Here is a 16,066-nt window from a genome sequence, read left to right as displayed (position 1 = left end):
ATTTTTAAAAAATAATTCTTAATCAGCATTCTGATTTAACATTTGCCAATAATGACAGCATATTGTGACTTTAGTGACATATTGTGTGGCATTTACATGAATAATGAACTAGTTGGACTGATCATCTGCTGCTCCAATGAAGGAGACATGGATTTGGTTTTTACTATCTTCAGTAGCTTGCAAGATTCTCAGAACATTGTGACTAACACAAGCATCTTCAGCATATCAAATTTTGTACAAAAGAACCAACTGATCACACACAGACCTCATGGCAAACTAGCCCACCAATTTATCACTTTGCAGATTTGGCAAGGCATACTGCAGGCATGCAGTTTGTGTGCAATGCAGGTAGTACTTTTAAATTCAACGCAAGGGACCCAAAACGGGAAAGTGGCCTGCTCAGCCAACAGAACTGCAGTAGAGCAAAATGCCTGACCACTTACAGAAGAATGGAGTCCCATGCCAAAGTCAGAGAAAAGGTCATTACTAAAGATCAGGATAGGTAGTCCAGGTTATTAGTGCATCAGAAACAAACACCAGAAGCAAGAGTAGGCCATTTAGTCCTTTGAGTTTGCTCCACCATTCATTTTGGTCAGGCTATCACTTGCCCACAGCTGGTCACACACTGGGAATTCTGTGACAATTAACTTACCTCCTGACTCCTAAAGCCTGGTTGCCATCAACAAGTTGCAAGCGTGATGGGATACTCGCCACTCCCCTGAACAAACGCAGCTCCAATAACATTTGAGCAATTTGACATCAGCCAGAACAAAACAGTCAACTTGACTCGCCTGGCACCTCATTTAGCACCTTAAACATTTATTCCCTCCATCACCTGCAGTGTACACCATATATAAGCACTGCAGAAACTTAGAGGCTCCTTCAACAGCATCTTCCAAATTTGCAATCTTTACCACTTAGAGGAAAGATACATGGGAACACCACAACTTAAATGTTCCCCTCCAAGTCACACACTATCCTGCTTAGAACTATAACGTTGTTCCTTTACTGCCATTGGGTTAAAAATACTTGAACTCTCTTAACAGGAAATATGGACTGCAATGGTTCAAGGCACCAACTCACCTCCACCTTCAAGGACAATTAAGGATGGAGCAATAAGTGTTGGCCTAGCAGTGATGCCCAGATCCTATGAATCAATAAAAACCCTGGGTGAAATTTAAAGTTGGAGATAAATCCAACTGAAATTCAAATACATCTTCATTCTGTCCATTTACCACAACTGAGATAGTAAAAGACTGGAAATGAATTATATTCCTAAAAGTCCCAATTAGTTTTTAATTAAGCACTTGGCAAAAACAACAATATAAAAATTGATGGAGATGCTGGCGTTGGACTGGGATGGGCACAAGCTCCTTCATCAGGTGAGTCAGTCACCTGAGGAAGGAACAGCACTCCAAAAGCTTGAGATTTCAGATAAACCTGTTGGACTTTAACCTGTTGTTGAAACTTCTTATTGTACAAAAACTGAGGCGACATGAAACAAGAATGTCCAAGATTTTCATCCCTAAGTTTAGTTGAGTGGTATTGAAGCATAGGCATTTATTAGAAGAAATCCATGTTACAACTAAATTACACATTTCTTAAGGCAGCAAATTATAGGTCTGTGCTTCGATTAGGATTTATCCACCAATGAGGCAATAGTGATATAAACCACTTCCCAGCCTTCCTACAAAGCCAATAAATAATGAATTGAAATAAATATCAAACAGTTAACTGGGCTTGGAAAACCAATCTAAAATAAACCACTTTATTTGACACCTCCGGAATTATCACTATCCATTCTTCCTTCCTCTTCTGTTACTTAGGTCACCGAGTCAGTACAAATTAGTTCCAGAGACAAATAATAAAAGGAACTTGCTAAGCAAAGGGAAACACAGAACACGGTAAGCGTACAACTAACCAGAGAAAGGCACTCAGCAAAATATATTCAGCTCCAGATTTATACAAAATCAAGGAAAGATACAAGTTTACATTTAAAAGCGGTCACTGACTTACAAGTGCAGCCTGAAAACCTTAAGCCAAGACTGGCACAATGATAAATTCTGATGAAAGGTCATTGACCTGAAACATTAACTCAGTTTCTCTTCACAGCTGCTGCATGACCTACTGAGCTTTTCCAATTTTGTTTTGCTCTCATCACAAATATAAAGTTGTCTTAAAACATCCACGTTGTAAAGTGCCAATAAATAATTACTTACAGCACTGAATATGGAGGAACCCTAGGTCAAAGTGTTTACAAGGTAACAGGTGGTCAAACTAAGGAATAATGTCTGATACTACACCAATGGCTAAGCTCACTGAAGTGGAATCAGTCCAGAGAGACTGCTGCTAAAAGCCATAAATCATCATGTCATGATTACTGTTATTACAGTTAGAAACGAGGCTCCACTGCACAATACTTGCGTTTTAGCCAGTTTCAGGACGTGATTACTGACACAAAAAGGAACACTTCCAATACTTAAGTACATAATGGGGCCCCTTCTGTTACAGACCATCATAGGGGCCTTATCTTGTTAGGAGTTGTGTTCATCTTATGCTAGGTTTTGAAGACATGGGCAAGAATTTTAGCCTGTACGGGAAAACAGCAAAACCATAAACTCTCGGCTCCAGTTTGTAAACGTTTATTTCTCTGTCAAAGTGGCATATTCCTCGCTAGCCCCCCCCCCAAAAAAACAAGTTCCGTAGTAGATTTTTGAACAGGTTGCCCATCACCATGCTGTTTTTCACCCTTGCAAACACATTTTCATTAATTTATGGAATGTGGGTGTCCCTGGCTAGAAGATGGTGGTGAGCTGCTTTCTTGAGCCACTGCAGTAGGTTGACCCACAGTGCTGTTAGGGAGGAAATCCAGGATTTTGACCCAGTGACAGTGAAGGAATAGTGATAAATTTCCAAGTCAGGATGGTAAGTAATTTGGATAGGGAACCTCCAGGTGGTGGGGTACCCAGTTATTTGTTGCTTGTCCTTCTCAGTGGTAATGATCATGGGTTTGAAAGATACTGCCCAAGGAACCTTGGTGAGGTCCTGTACTGCATCTTGGCCACTGGCAGCCTAGCACCACCTACAATGGTGATGAAGGGATTGAATGCTTTCGGAAGGACTGGCAACCAAGTTGGCTGCTTTATCCTGGATGGTGTCGAGCTTCAAGTGTTATTGGAGCTGGACTCAAGGTATGTAGAGATTTTCCATTACAATCCTGACTTGTGCCCTGTACATGATTGACAGATTTTGGGGCATTAAGAGTTACTTGCCCCAGGATTCCTAACCTTTGACCTGCTCTAGCAGAGATAGTATTTATATGGTGAACGTAATTTGGTTTCTAGTTAATGGTAACCCTCAGGATGTTGATGGAGTGGGATTCAGCGATAGTACTGCCCCTGAATGTCAAGGGTTGCTGGTTAGATACTCTGATTGTCGTTGCCTGACACTTGTGTGGCATGTTGCTTGTCATTTGTTAGCCCAAACGTGGATATTGTCCAGGTCTTGCTGCATTTGGACATGGACGGTCAGTGCAGTCATGAGCAAACACCCCCACTTCTGACCTTATGATGGAGGGAAAGCACATCTAGCAAAAATCAAAAAGGAAGTAATTTTCACAAACTGTAGTTTTGTTTCCAAGTTATTTTTAAAACCGAAGTCATGATAACTCCCAAGCACGAAGGTTTCAGTAGCCTGCAAAATGACACTTAGGGTTTACTTGTGTTTAACTAGGAGACCCTTAAAATATATTTCAAAACATTTATCTACTAAATAAAATATATAAATGTGGCAATGCTGACTGCTAGGATAAACTGAAAAGACAGACTTGCATTATTCCAAGTTCTGCATTACAGTGGACCACTTTATAGCAATGCCCCAGTGTACACTAACAGGTATAGGATGCTGTTGGGACTCGATGGATTGAGAGATAAGGAGGCGCTGGATGGACTGGAACGTTTTGTCTCTGGAGCGTAGAAGGCTGAGGGGTGATCTTAGAGGTCTATAAAATAATGAGGGGCACAGATCAGCTAGTCAATATCTTTTCCCAAAGGTAGAGGAGTCTAAAACTAGAGGGCCCAAGGTTAAGATGAGAGGGGAGATACAGAAGTGTCCAGAGAGGCAATTTTTTCATACAGTGGTGGGTGTCTGGAACAAGCTGCCAGAGGTAGTTGAGGTGGGCATAATTGTCTTTTAAAAAGCATTTAGATAGTTATATGGGTAAGATGGGTATAGAGGGATAGGGGCCAAATGCGAGCAATTGGGACTAGCTTAGGGGTTTTAAAAGAGAGGGTGGCATGGACAAGTTGGGCCGAAGGGTCTGTTTCCATGTTGTAAACCTCTAAATGATTCTGTACAATTATAGATGGATATAAATAGTCTGAAATTTTAATATAATATTCATTTCAAAACTATATAAGAACGATGTGGCTCATTTGTGTGAACAAGTTTTATTTTACTTCGGAGAGAGTAAAATCATTCCTTGTAAAATTGTGAATCTCTAGCTTTTTTTTTATTAGTATCATGGTAATGTCATTGCACTGCCAATGTAAGCCTACTTGCGACACTAAGTAAACTTAAACATACATCAGAAAATGCAGGCCAAAGATTCTACCATGAGGATAGGGGAGCTGGTTTATCTAATCAGATAGCGAACAGCATACCCACTCAGTCTGAATGCAACATGAGCCTACAATGTTCCATCTGATTTTTTTCTTTAGTTCACACATTTTGTTGAGGGTGGCTGCTTCACTGCACTGCAGTCTCCAAAATTACTGCTCGGCTGCATTTATATGCACATTAAAGGAATAGATGATGTTGCGCAGCCTGTTTGTTTTGCTATGCAGTGTATGCCACGGATTATTTTGAGCCATACACCCACACAAAGGAAAATTGATGCCTCCAATAAGCCTCTCGCTACATTCCTGTATCCAACTGGACATAGTCAGAAAGAAAGACCAACATTTATAAAGAACCTTTCAAGACCTCAGGGCAATTAGGTATGAGGTGCAGTCAATGTTGCAATTCAGGAAGCCTAGTAGCCAATTTGTATTAGGCAAACTTCAACAAGCAGCAGCAACCAGATAATTTTTCTTCAGAGGTCTCCATTTAACACCTCATCCAAAAGACAAGCAGCTCTATCACAGCAATGTTCTGGTGTGCAGCGTCACTGTAGTTTTTTTCATTCCAACAGAAACAGGGCTTTTTGAGACCATTTCCACCAATGAAACAATGGCTGATCTGCAGCCTATGTAAAAACACTCACCACTTAGAAAAATAAATCTCGATCTAAAATTTATTGATCTAGTATCAACTACTGTTTGCATTCAGCAAGGTCCCCAAATTGAGATTACGACTAGAGAGATCTGTTTTGGCAATGTGGTTGAGAAAATAATATTGGCCAGAACACTGGGAATCGCAGGTACTTCACACAGGAGTAAGCAAACCATTTCAAGGTCATGCTAAAATATTTACAACACAAATATGTTAAGTATCTAGCCCTGTAATCAGGCTGGATCAGGTTTCTGTTGTAGAGGTCCGCACTGAACAATGAAAATACCAGAACTCCCTCCAGTAATACAGAAGAGCAATGCAATATAGAACCAATAGAACAGTTTCCACTGACTTCTTTTGACTTCTTTGTGGTAGGGTTAAGACTAGAGGGCAGTCTATAAGACCATAAATATATTCTGACAATGGAGAATCTATCATTTGGGCTGCTACTCCAGAACTTTGGCAATCAAACTTCTGTTGCAATAATTGTACCTATGTAAAAGGATTATAGCCATGACTTAGTAATGAAACCAGTGTCTGATCAAAAGGTTGTGGGTTCAAGTCCCATGCCATAGAAACTCCACTGGTGTTTTAATTACATAAATTAAGGTTAAGTATGTACAGATGGTGGGCACTCACTAGATAAAGGAACATGGTTATTTATGGGTACTGAACGAATATAAAGGGCCAGCGTTGATACTCGTGGATCATGGATTCAGGAGCGACACATTCAGTGAATGAATCTAAAATGGAGTCAAGATCAACTTCTGGTCTCCACTTTTGGCTGCTGCAGGAGGTTCAACATTTGTACTGAAGGAATGCTGTTCTTTCAGAGGCACAATTATTTAAATAGAATGTCTGTCCTCTAAAGTAGCTATCTTGATTTCATGGCACCATTTCAAAGGGAGGTTCTTCCCAGCATCCTGGTCAAGATTTATTTCTCAAGTAATAATAAACACATTATGCGGTCATCACAGTTATGCATGCGGTTTCTATCACTTCAAGACAGTACAGCAGAAATGAGTCACCTAAATTGAAGGACCAATGAAAACAGAGCAAGTGATCACAAAGAGTGGGTTTTTTTTCCAGGAGAATCATTGAGCAACCATGTAGTAAGCATGTAAAAACTGGGGCTCTGCCCTACAGTAGGCACAGGCTGCAATCCCCTATTTGGTATGGCCAATCTTCCCAACCTGCACCTCTTTGGACTGCAGGAGGAAACCCATGCAGACATGGGGAGAACATCTAAACTCCACACAGACAGTGACCCAAGCTGGGAATTGGATCTGGATTCAAGTACTGGCGCTGAGACACAGTAGTGCAACTCTTCAGGATGATGAGGTTGTGCAAGGTGCTTTGAAATGGTTTTCATATTCATCATGTTTTGAATTGCCAAAAAGATCAAAAGAGAACGCCAAAATGTCATGTTGCTTTTTCCCTGACCTGGAGTTGTAATTTACATTCACTGTCTAGTTTGGTAAAGTGCAACTAAACCAAGTATACACATTCATAGCAATTAGACTTTGTGGCCTTGCAAGGACAGACAAACACAAATTGACCAAAATAACTATGCATTGTGTTTCATAGTATAATAGCTCCGTTAAAAAGTGCTGCTCACAGCAAGGATGTAAAGATCACTAGTTTTATTAAAATTATGCAAATATATTCATTTAATAAAATTTGAAGGATAGAACAATGCCTTTCTTTTTGATATGCTGCACATAAAATGGAAAGGAACGCAAGAAAATGCTCTGAACATAGCATGCTCACAAAACACTCCGCATATGCATGTTAGGAATAAGCTACAGCTTTAAGTTCAAGTTTAATTTATATTTCTGCATTTGTATTGGTGGAGGAAATCAGTTTTGGTTTCACTTTAGAGTGATGCCTGCATATCTTGTGGTTTTGTTTGTGTACCTGTGTTTTAATGAGCTTTTATAACTTGAAATGCTGAGCCATGTTATCATAGGGGGAGGGAGCTGTTGCCTTGCAGTGGGATCCACACAACACCCAGGGAGAAATAAGGCTGTTTTAGTTTAGTTGGAAGCAAATGCCAGGAGCAGCTGGATACAGGAGAAGAAACTGCAGAAAGCAGATTTCCCAAAAGAACAAAGGCCCAAAAACCAAGGAGTTGGACAAAAAGGCCCAGAACTAAGTCAAGGGACAAGTACAGGAATAAGGTCCTATCCAGTGAAGTTAAAGGAACAGGGGAAACAGCTCCAAACGAGAGAGAGAGAAAGTTGTGGGGAGCAGAATCAAGATTCTCCACATCGATACAACTGCTTTTGGCCCAGAACTTGTTGCCAGTGTCCCATGAGAAGGAACCCCTCTAAGCTTCACCCTAGCCACTTGGGTTGGGTTTCTGCTTATTTCCAGCAATCTTGATAGAGCAATTATAAACCTGTTAAGTGGTTCCTCACTATGGTAGAAATCCCTGTTTTTATCTGCTCCTACGTTTATAAAGGTTGGAAAAACAGCAGCTAGGAAAGTATTGGAATAATCGTGCTTGTGGAGGACAATATAAAATGACGTGTTCAGTGCCATTGAATATGGAACTGCACAATTTTGTCAAAGTGGATGGTCTTAGTGATCAAGAGATCTAAGCCGAGAAGACCATCTTCTTTTTGAAGAAAACTAAAGCAAACAAAAAGTTTCCCGTGCTGTGTTGTTCTTTTCTTTCAATAAAGCAAGGAGGGCAAAGATCCCCTCGGTCACCTGCTACCTGGATCTGTTTACTGTGCATTTGGCTAGGCCCTGGAGCAGGTTCATGAGGCAGTCCTCCTCCTTCACCATGCTGCTCAGGAACATGGACCTGAAGTGCAAACAAAACAAAATTTTTCAAATAACTGAAAAGGGAGTGCAGCCTAAAATATGTAACAGACATGGTCCACAGACTCCACAAGATTGCAAAAATAGGGCAGGTAACTGGTGAACACATGAACCAGTATAATTTTCAGTTGCATGGGCTGCTGCATGCACCACTCTCCACCCCAGGTCAAATTTAACCACCTACTGTAATGAGATTCAAGCCTGAAGCCCCAGAGGTTGTCCTTATCAGCTCAGCGCCCTAAACACCAGGTCACAAAGACATCAAAACAGAACAATCTCGTTGACATGCTTTGGGAATGGTGTGGGTTTTTGTTAAGGCAATGACTGCTTGTTCCAATGATTAACAAATTGCTGCTCAGCCAAGACTGCACAATTAACATGGCTTTACAGCACAGAAGTAATAAAACATGACAAGGAAACAAGATGAAAGCAACAATCAGGCAGACTCTTGAAACCTTATTCGAATATGAAAATAGAGTCAGCATTGAATGATTTGTAATGTACCAAAGAAGGTTCTGCTATTAAATTAAATCGAACATAGTAATTTTAATAAATGAACTGAAATGGATGCATTGTCTGATGCAAGCCTACATGGGGATGGTAAAGTGTGCAAATTGAAATAAATATGAACGGTCAAGAGATGATATACATGCACCCAATAAAATCTTCCAAGCATTTGCAAGTAAAAATATCCTTGCACAGTACACCGACACTTAAAATTAAGGTAGAGTACAGGACTGAGCTCTTTACAAATCATTTATTCCACTAAGCTAAATATATTAGTTTGAAGTTACCACACAAGATATGCATTACTTGGGCTCTCACACAACATGACCATTTAGGCAGAGTATACGAGGTGACTGGCATCCATAGATCCTTCAACATTACACAGGCAAAGACTACAGAGGTGAAAGGTGAATTTAACTTGGATTTTTTTTCTTGATACCTTTCAGTACTTTACTTCTAATCAAAAAGTCAATTCAACACAAATCCAATCATGTCATCACAAGGGACAAACCAAATCCAAGCTGACAAGACTTTGCACCTCATCTTGGATTCAAACATTATCCAAAGATGATGCATAGCACCCCGTCCTGTGCTTGATCTCCTGCTTCATCTTAGCCAAAAAGGTCAAGATGGGTTTGAAAAATTCCATCAGATAAAGCCTCGGTTAGTCTGGTCTCCTCGCTAATCATGAATTCATTCACTCCTGCCAGGTAAGAATTTTCAACTCACCAAATGGAAATATAAGGATCCTAAATGCAGGAGAGTCACGAATAGATTAAATAAGGAATTCAGATGTTTTTCTTTTACCCAGGTGTGGTTACAACATAGAACTCATTTGTGCAAATGCACTTTTTATTTAACTTATTCATTCACTGGATTCAGCATAACTAGCAATTTATTGGCCGTCTGTAGTTGCCCAAAAGGTGTTGGGAAACTGTCTTCATGAACTGGTGCAGTCCATAGTCAGGCTACTGCCATGATGGTGAGTCCCAGGATTTCAACACAGCAGTGAACGAATGGTGAAATATTCCAAGTCAGACTTGGAGGTGATCATGCACCTTAGTCTTCTAAATGGGGAACATAGAGTTATGTGAAGCAAGGATATTTGTGAGAAGCAGAAACAGGCCAGATGGTTGAATGGCCTCTATGTTCAGTAAATGCTGTTTACATCAGAGATAAAATGTATTTCTAAATGCAAGTGTCTTGGGCTCCTAAGAAATAAATTCTTCACATATTAAGTAATAATGTGAAGTATAATACAGCAATCTCCCTTGATACTTCAACACACTTAAAAACATACTCCACTGATGATCATTGTACCGTGTAGTTCATCAGTGCCTACCATGAAACTCACTCACCATATGCAACTGGGTCATAATGAGCAGCTAACTACTAGAAGGCATTGTCCTCGAACCACTTACATGACTACAATCAGCAGTCACAAAATCCCCACTCACTGACAGCTAATCAACACACACCATCCTCCTCAACCAGTCAAAACACAAAGTTAGCCATCTATTACAAGCAGCCAGTCCACTGTCAAATAATCACCAGCCAGCAACGTACAGGCTTTGCTGGCTTAGAGCCCTGTTGCTTGCAGAGCTGATGTGATTAAACTAGACTGCTGTTTCAGCTTTTCCTACAGCAGCTACAGGACCCATTAGGAGGGGATAGGACAGGGGTCCCTAGTGTGGCTAATTAACGGATTTATAATCACTACTTCAAGGTCAGTGGAAACGAGCACAGACTCAAAGTTTAATGTGGATATACATCGCATACCCTTCACTACATCCGGCTGAAACTTCCTACTTCACATCCACTGTACAAACTATTTTACCAAGATCAAACAATTCGTTTAAAGTGCTTTAAATGATAAAGTTAAATCCAGTACTGTATTCTGCACATAAAATGGTGATCAGGGAATAACTCACCTTCCTTACAAACAGATTACAGCAGTGGTAGTTACACTAGTCATAAAAACAGTTATGAGCAGGAGTAGGCCATCTGGCCCCTCGAACCTGTTTCACCATTCAATAACATCATGGCTGCTCTTTTTGTGGACTCAGCTCCACTTACCCACCCCTCACCATGACCCTTAATTCTTTTACTGTTCAAAAATTTATCCTTGCCTTAAGAGCATTCAATGAGGTAGCCTCAACTGCTTCACTGGGCAGGAAATTCCACAGATTCACAATCCTTCGTGTGAAGAAGTTCCTCCTTAACTCAGTCCTAAATCTGCTCCCCCTTATTTTGAAGTTATGCCCCTAGTTCTACCTTATCTATTCCCTTCACAATCATAAACGTTTCTATAAGATCTCCCCTCATTCTTCTAAATTCCCAGTCTACTCAGTCTCTCCTCATAAGCCAACCCTCTCAACTCCAGGATCAACTGAGTGAACCTCCTCAGCAACCCCTCCAGTGCCAGTGTATCCTTTCTCAAGTACGGAGACTAAAACTGTACACAGTACACCAGGTGTGGCCTCAACGGCACTTTATACAGCTACAACATAAAATCATAGAAACCCTACAGTGCAGAAAGAGGCTATTTGGCCCATCGAATCTGCACTGACCACAATCCCATCCAGGCCCTACCCCCATACCCCTATATATTTACCCTCTAATCCCTCTTACCTATGCATCTCAGGACACTAAGGGGCAAATTTAGCATGGCCAATCATCCTAACCTGCACATCTTTGGACAGAGAGGAAACCAGAGAAAACCCACACAGACACGAGAACATGCAAACTCCACACAGACGATGGCCCAAGCCTGGAATTGAACCCACGTCCCTGGAGCTGTGAAGCAGCAGTGCTGGCCACTGTGCTACCATGCCATAATCTTGCTGTTTTTAAACTCCATCCCTCTCGCAATGAAGGACAAAATTCCATTTGCCTTCTTAATTACCTGCTGCACTTGCAAACCAACTCCTTGAGATTCCTGCACAAGGACACCCAGGTCCCTCTGCACAGCAGCATGCTGCAATTTTTTAAAAAACCATTTAAATAATAGTCCATTTTGCTGTAAATCCTACCAAAATGGATGACCTCATTTACCAGCATTGTACTCCATCTGCCAGACCCTTCCCCAAACATTTAGGATTATCTATGTCCCTTTGCAGACTTTGAGGTTCCTCTGCACATTTTAGCCTTCCACCCATCTTAGTGACATCTGTGAATTTTAACACACGACACTTGCGTCCCCAACTCCAAATCATCTAGTCATTCCACAATTATAAATAGCATTGGTACCAAGCAAATGCAACACCCCCAAAAGGAACTTAATGCTATCAAATGGCCTGTTGACTTTAGACACACCAATTCCTGATTATGCAGCACTCAGCTGGTAAATGCTCATCCATCCCGAGTCAAGATAGTTCAGCTAGGAAGTAATCTCTGGTCACAGGAATCAACTCTAAACACTTAAAATTCAAACTGAAAATGCCTAAAATGAAACTAGTGTCATTTACAGAGCACAAGTCAACTATTTCACCAATTAGCATCAGAATTTCATTTCAAACCTCAGATAAGTTGTTCCTTTTTGATTGATATCATCCAAATTAAACAAGATCACTGTCTCATTTGTGGAAATGAACCCAATTTCAGGAAGTAGAGCAAAGTACTAGACAGACTCTGTGCAAATTATTTTTTGATATATGTAAAATGGATTGAAATGCAGCCACAATGTCCACAAGTGTGCAAAACACCACTAGAGGAACATAAAGAGGCTAGGTTGGGCTTCCATCAGGGCACAGGATGTGGAGATAAAGCAGAAATTTAGGCAGCCTCCAAATAAACACTTGCACCTTCAGAGGAGCTCCTGTAAAGTTGGTCCTGTAGCAAAGCGCTTACAAAATAAGCATCAAATTAGAGACGACCACAGTCATAACTATATGTTGTCTATTGTCATACTGAAAACAGTTGAAGCTGTTATCACCTAGTTACAAGCATTCCAGTAAAAGTGAAAACACAGGTTCTTAAAAATTTCCATCCAATCTTGGACACAAATGGGTAACCATTGCACGAATTTATAAAGACTCAAGTGTTTTTGTCTTTAAACACATTCCTTTCCCTCCAGGGTATTGACTTAAGCTGCAACAGTTCCCATTACTGTCAACATCACCAGAATTTCACTCCATGCTTTGTGTCTCTCAAAAGTTACTGAAGACAATTTGAACTGGTCACTGCAACAGCCACACAACTACTGACCAAAGTAAATAAGACAGCTTTTAAAGAGCAAAGATTTGGTTCAGCGTTTCCATCTCCCTGTCCTGTTATTCTATCATGAGACATGACATTCAAGCAAAGCCAGCTTTGTTGCCTCTTCCCAAATGAGAAAGTAGTACTGATGCACCTGTTGAAACTACTGCAGTCCATGTGGTGTAGGTGCACCCACTATGAGAAAGATCCAGGATTTTGACCCAGCAACAATGAAGCAGACATATAATTCCAAGTCAGGCTGGTGAGTGGCCTGCAAGGGATGCTTTCAGTGGTGGTGCTCCCATGCAGCTGCTGCCCTCAGCTTTATGTCAGGTCAGAGGCTGGGAATTCTATTGTGTGGAATGAATATTACCTGCCACTTCTCATCCCAAATCTAATATTGTTCAGGTCTTCCTGCGTATGGATACAGACTGCTTAATTATCTGTACAGCTGGGAGTGGTGCTGAATATTGTGCAAACATCAGCAAACATTCCTTCTTCTAACCTTATAAGGAGAGTCATTGATGAAACAGCTGCAAATGGCTCAGCCTAAGACACTACCTTGAGGAAGTCTTGCAGTCATGCTCTGGGATGAAATGAGTGGCCTTCAACAACAACATCTTCCTCTGTGACATGTACAACTCCAACTAGTGCAGAGCTTCTCCCCAACTGCCCCACCCCGGCACCTCTCCCAATTCCCATGGCTCAAGCTTTGCCAAGCCACCTTAATACCATATTTGGTCAAATGTTGCCTTAAGGCAAAGGTGGCCTCTCTTGCCTCCTCTGGAATTCTGCTCTTTTGCCCATGTTTGAACTAAGACTGATGTCAGGAGTTGAGTGGCCCAGGCGGAACCCAAGCTGAGAAGTGATCAGGTTCCTATACAAGTACCGGGTGTAAGTGATGTCGATGACACTTTCCATCACTCTTCAGTTGATCAGCAAGAGGCTGTTGTTAGGTGGTAATTTGCTGGAATAGATTTGTCCTGCTTTTTGTGGATAATTTTCTACATTGTCAGATAAATACCAATGTGGCTTACTGGATCACCTTGACTGGGATGTGGCACAAATCTTCAGTGCTATTGGTGGGATGTTGTTAGGGCTGAAAGCCTTTGCAGTATTGAATTCCTTCAGACAGGATGAGGATATTGGAGATCTCTGCCCCTGTTTAGTTGTCTGTCACCATTCCCAGCAAGGCGTAGCAGGACTGCAGAGCTTTGATCTATTCTGCTGATTATGGGATCACTTAGCTTTGATCAACACTAAGCAGCTTCTGCTGTTCAGCATGCAAATATTCAGCTAACTCAGTAGCGGTGCTCCTGAACCATTTACTGAAATTGCACACCCATAGTACATTCTATGTCTTTTCTACTCTTGGTGTTTTCCCCAGAGCAGTACTGGTTTATCAGTTAATGGAGGGCAGCTATGTGTAATCAGGATGGGATTACTTTTCCAAACTTCATGGGATCTGGAGTCAATGTTGAGGACTCCCAGTCAATGCCCTTCAGGCTATATACCATTGTGCTGGTGCTCTTATCGATGGGACAGGACATACTTGAGGATGCTAACGGTGGTAACTTGAGCAATAGCTGCAAGAAACAATACAGTCGAGTATGGCTTTGCCAAGCTGTTTAAGTGGCACAGCTCTCCAAATTTTAACCCGGATGTTAGTAAGAACTTTACAGGGCCGTTGGGCAGATGTGCTGTTATCGTTTCCAGTGCCTAAGTCAATGGTAGCGGTCTGGGTTTTATTACTTTGACTTTTCAGTAGCAGCCGATTTGATCACTTCAACTACACTACTGTTCAAATCAATACCAGATTTTATTAATTAAATCCACTAGCTGCTATGGTGGGACTTGAACCCACACCCCAAAACAAAACCCTGGGCCTCTAGATTGCTAGGCCAGTGACATTACTACCACTACATCAACCTCCTGCATCTCCTATGGCACGAGTTCCCCAAATTCATTATTTCAACCAGTTGTGCTTTTTCTTATAAAAATTTATAACTAATCCCTTTGTCCAAAAAGTTTAGTTGGTTAAAGAAAGTGTGCAGCACAAAGTAAGCCACCTATCCCTAAATGCGGCAGTAACACTATTTCCTCTGTAAAACTCACTACATGAAATGTCTCCTTTCCAAGTTTCTCTGCTTCTCAGTGGCAAACGGTCAACTTTTTAAAAAAAATCCATCACTACTCTTGAGCACTCGGACAATGACTAATAAAAGCATCGCCACAGAGTGAATGCATTTACTGTCCCTAAACATTTAAACAAATTTGCAGTCTGCCTTTCAAGTACAAAATTAACTCCAAAACCACCTGCAAGATTTAGGAAGAGAACATGCAACATTTAATTTGTGAAAAAATGCAATTTTAATACAGCCTGAGGTATTAAAACTCCCAGGTGGAGTCTCAGATGTGAAAGCAACATTTTTGTAATACAATGCATCCAAATTCAGAAATCTGAATAACAGCACTGCTGCTCAGCATTGTCAAAAATTTTGCAGAACTAGCTTGGTGATGTGCCAGTCTGCATTTGTCTATTAAGTTTTATATTTTTAAGTCTGGACATAAACGTTTCGAATAGAATAACTGAATACATTTTCAAAGGGATAATCTACAGCATACAAGGTCTTAGTGAAATTCCATAGGAACAGCACACTGGATTGATTTGGCATACATCGTTATAATTCACCTTGCAAAAAAGGTGGCCACTGCTGTATGGTCAAGCACTGACTTTACACAGGCTTTAGATTAAAAAACTAAGATAAACCACTTTTTAAAAAATATCCCAGAAGGTATTTTCCAAGTCAATTACTTGCTAGCTTTTATTGCCTCAATGTAACAAGAGTTGGCAAAAGTTCTCTTTTTTCATGTAACAACATTTTTGTAGCATTCCTCACATGTAGGAAACAAAGTTTCAAAGTGCATTCCATCAGCGGGGGGAAAAAAAAGAGTGGACATTAAACTTAAGAAAGAGAAAAACTGTTGAAATTTAGAATCTGCAGACACAAGTGGGAAAACAGAAGAAATTATTTGCAGGTAGTTCCAAAGGACAGGATTGTGGTGATTGAACCAGCTGCCAATGGCCTGGGAATAGAAAAATAGGAGCAGTAAAGTTAGAGGAAATGGAAAGCTACATACAGGGACAGGAAAATAAATGCAAGGCTTAAACAACATCACAAAAGGTAGGAGTGGGCCGCAATTATAAAGGTAAGATGAGAGACACCAGTGGACTGGGGAGGGATGACAGGAATGCAGTACT

At 40.9% G+C, this 16,066-nt stretch overlaps 1 protein-coding gene across 2 annotated transcripts in view; it reads right to left on the bottom strand.

Moving 5' to 3' along the window:
- The window catches only part of mtf1 (metal-regulatory transcription factor 1), a 90,062-nt gene that overhangs the window by 67,002 nt on the left and 6,994 nt on the right, over positions 1-16,066 (bottom strand). The window lies entirely within an intron of this gene.

This window comes from Carcharhinus amblyrhynchos, chromosome 24 (assembly GCF_965287045.1).
Source record: "Carcharhinus amblyrhynchos chromosome 24, sCarAmb.v2.hapA, whole genome shotgun sequence".
NCBI lineage: Eukaryota > Metazoa > Chordata > Chondrichthyes > Carcharhiniformes > Carcharhinidae > Carcharhinus > Carcharhinus amblyrhynchos.
This window is presented reverse-complemented; position numbering and strand designations above follow the sequence as displayed.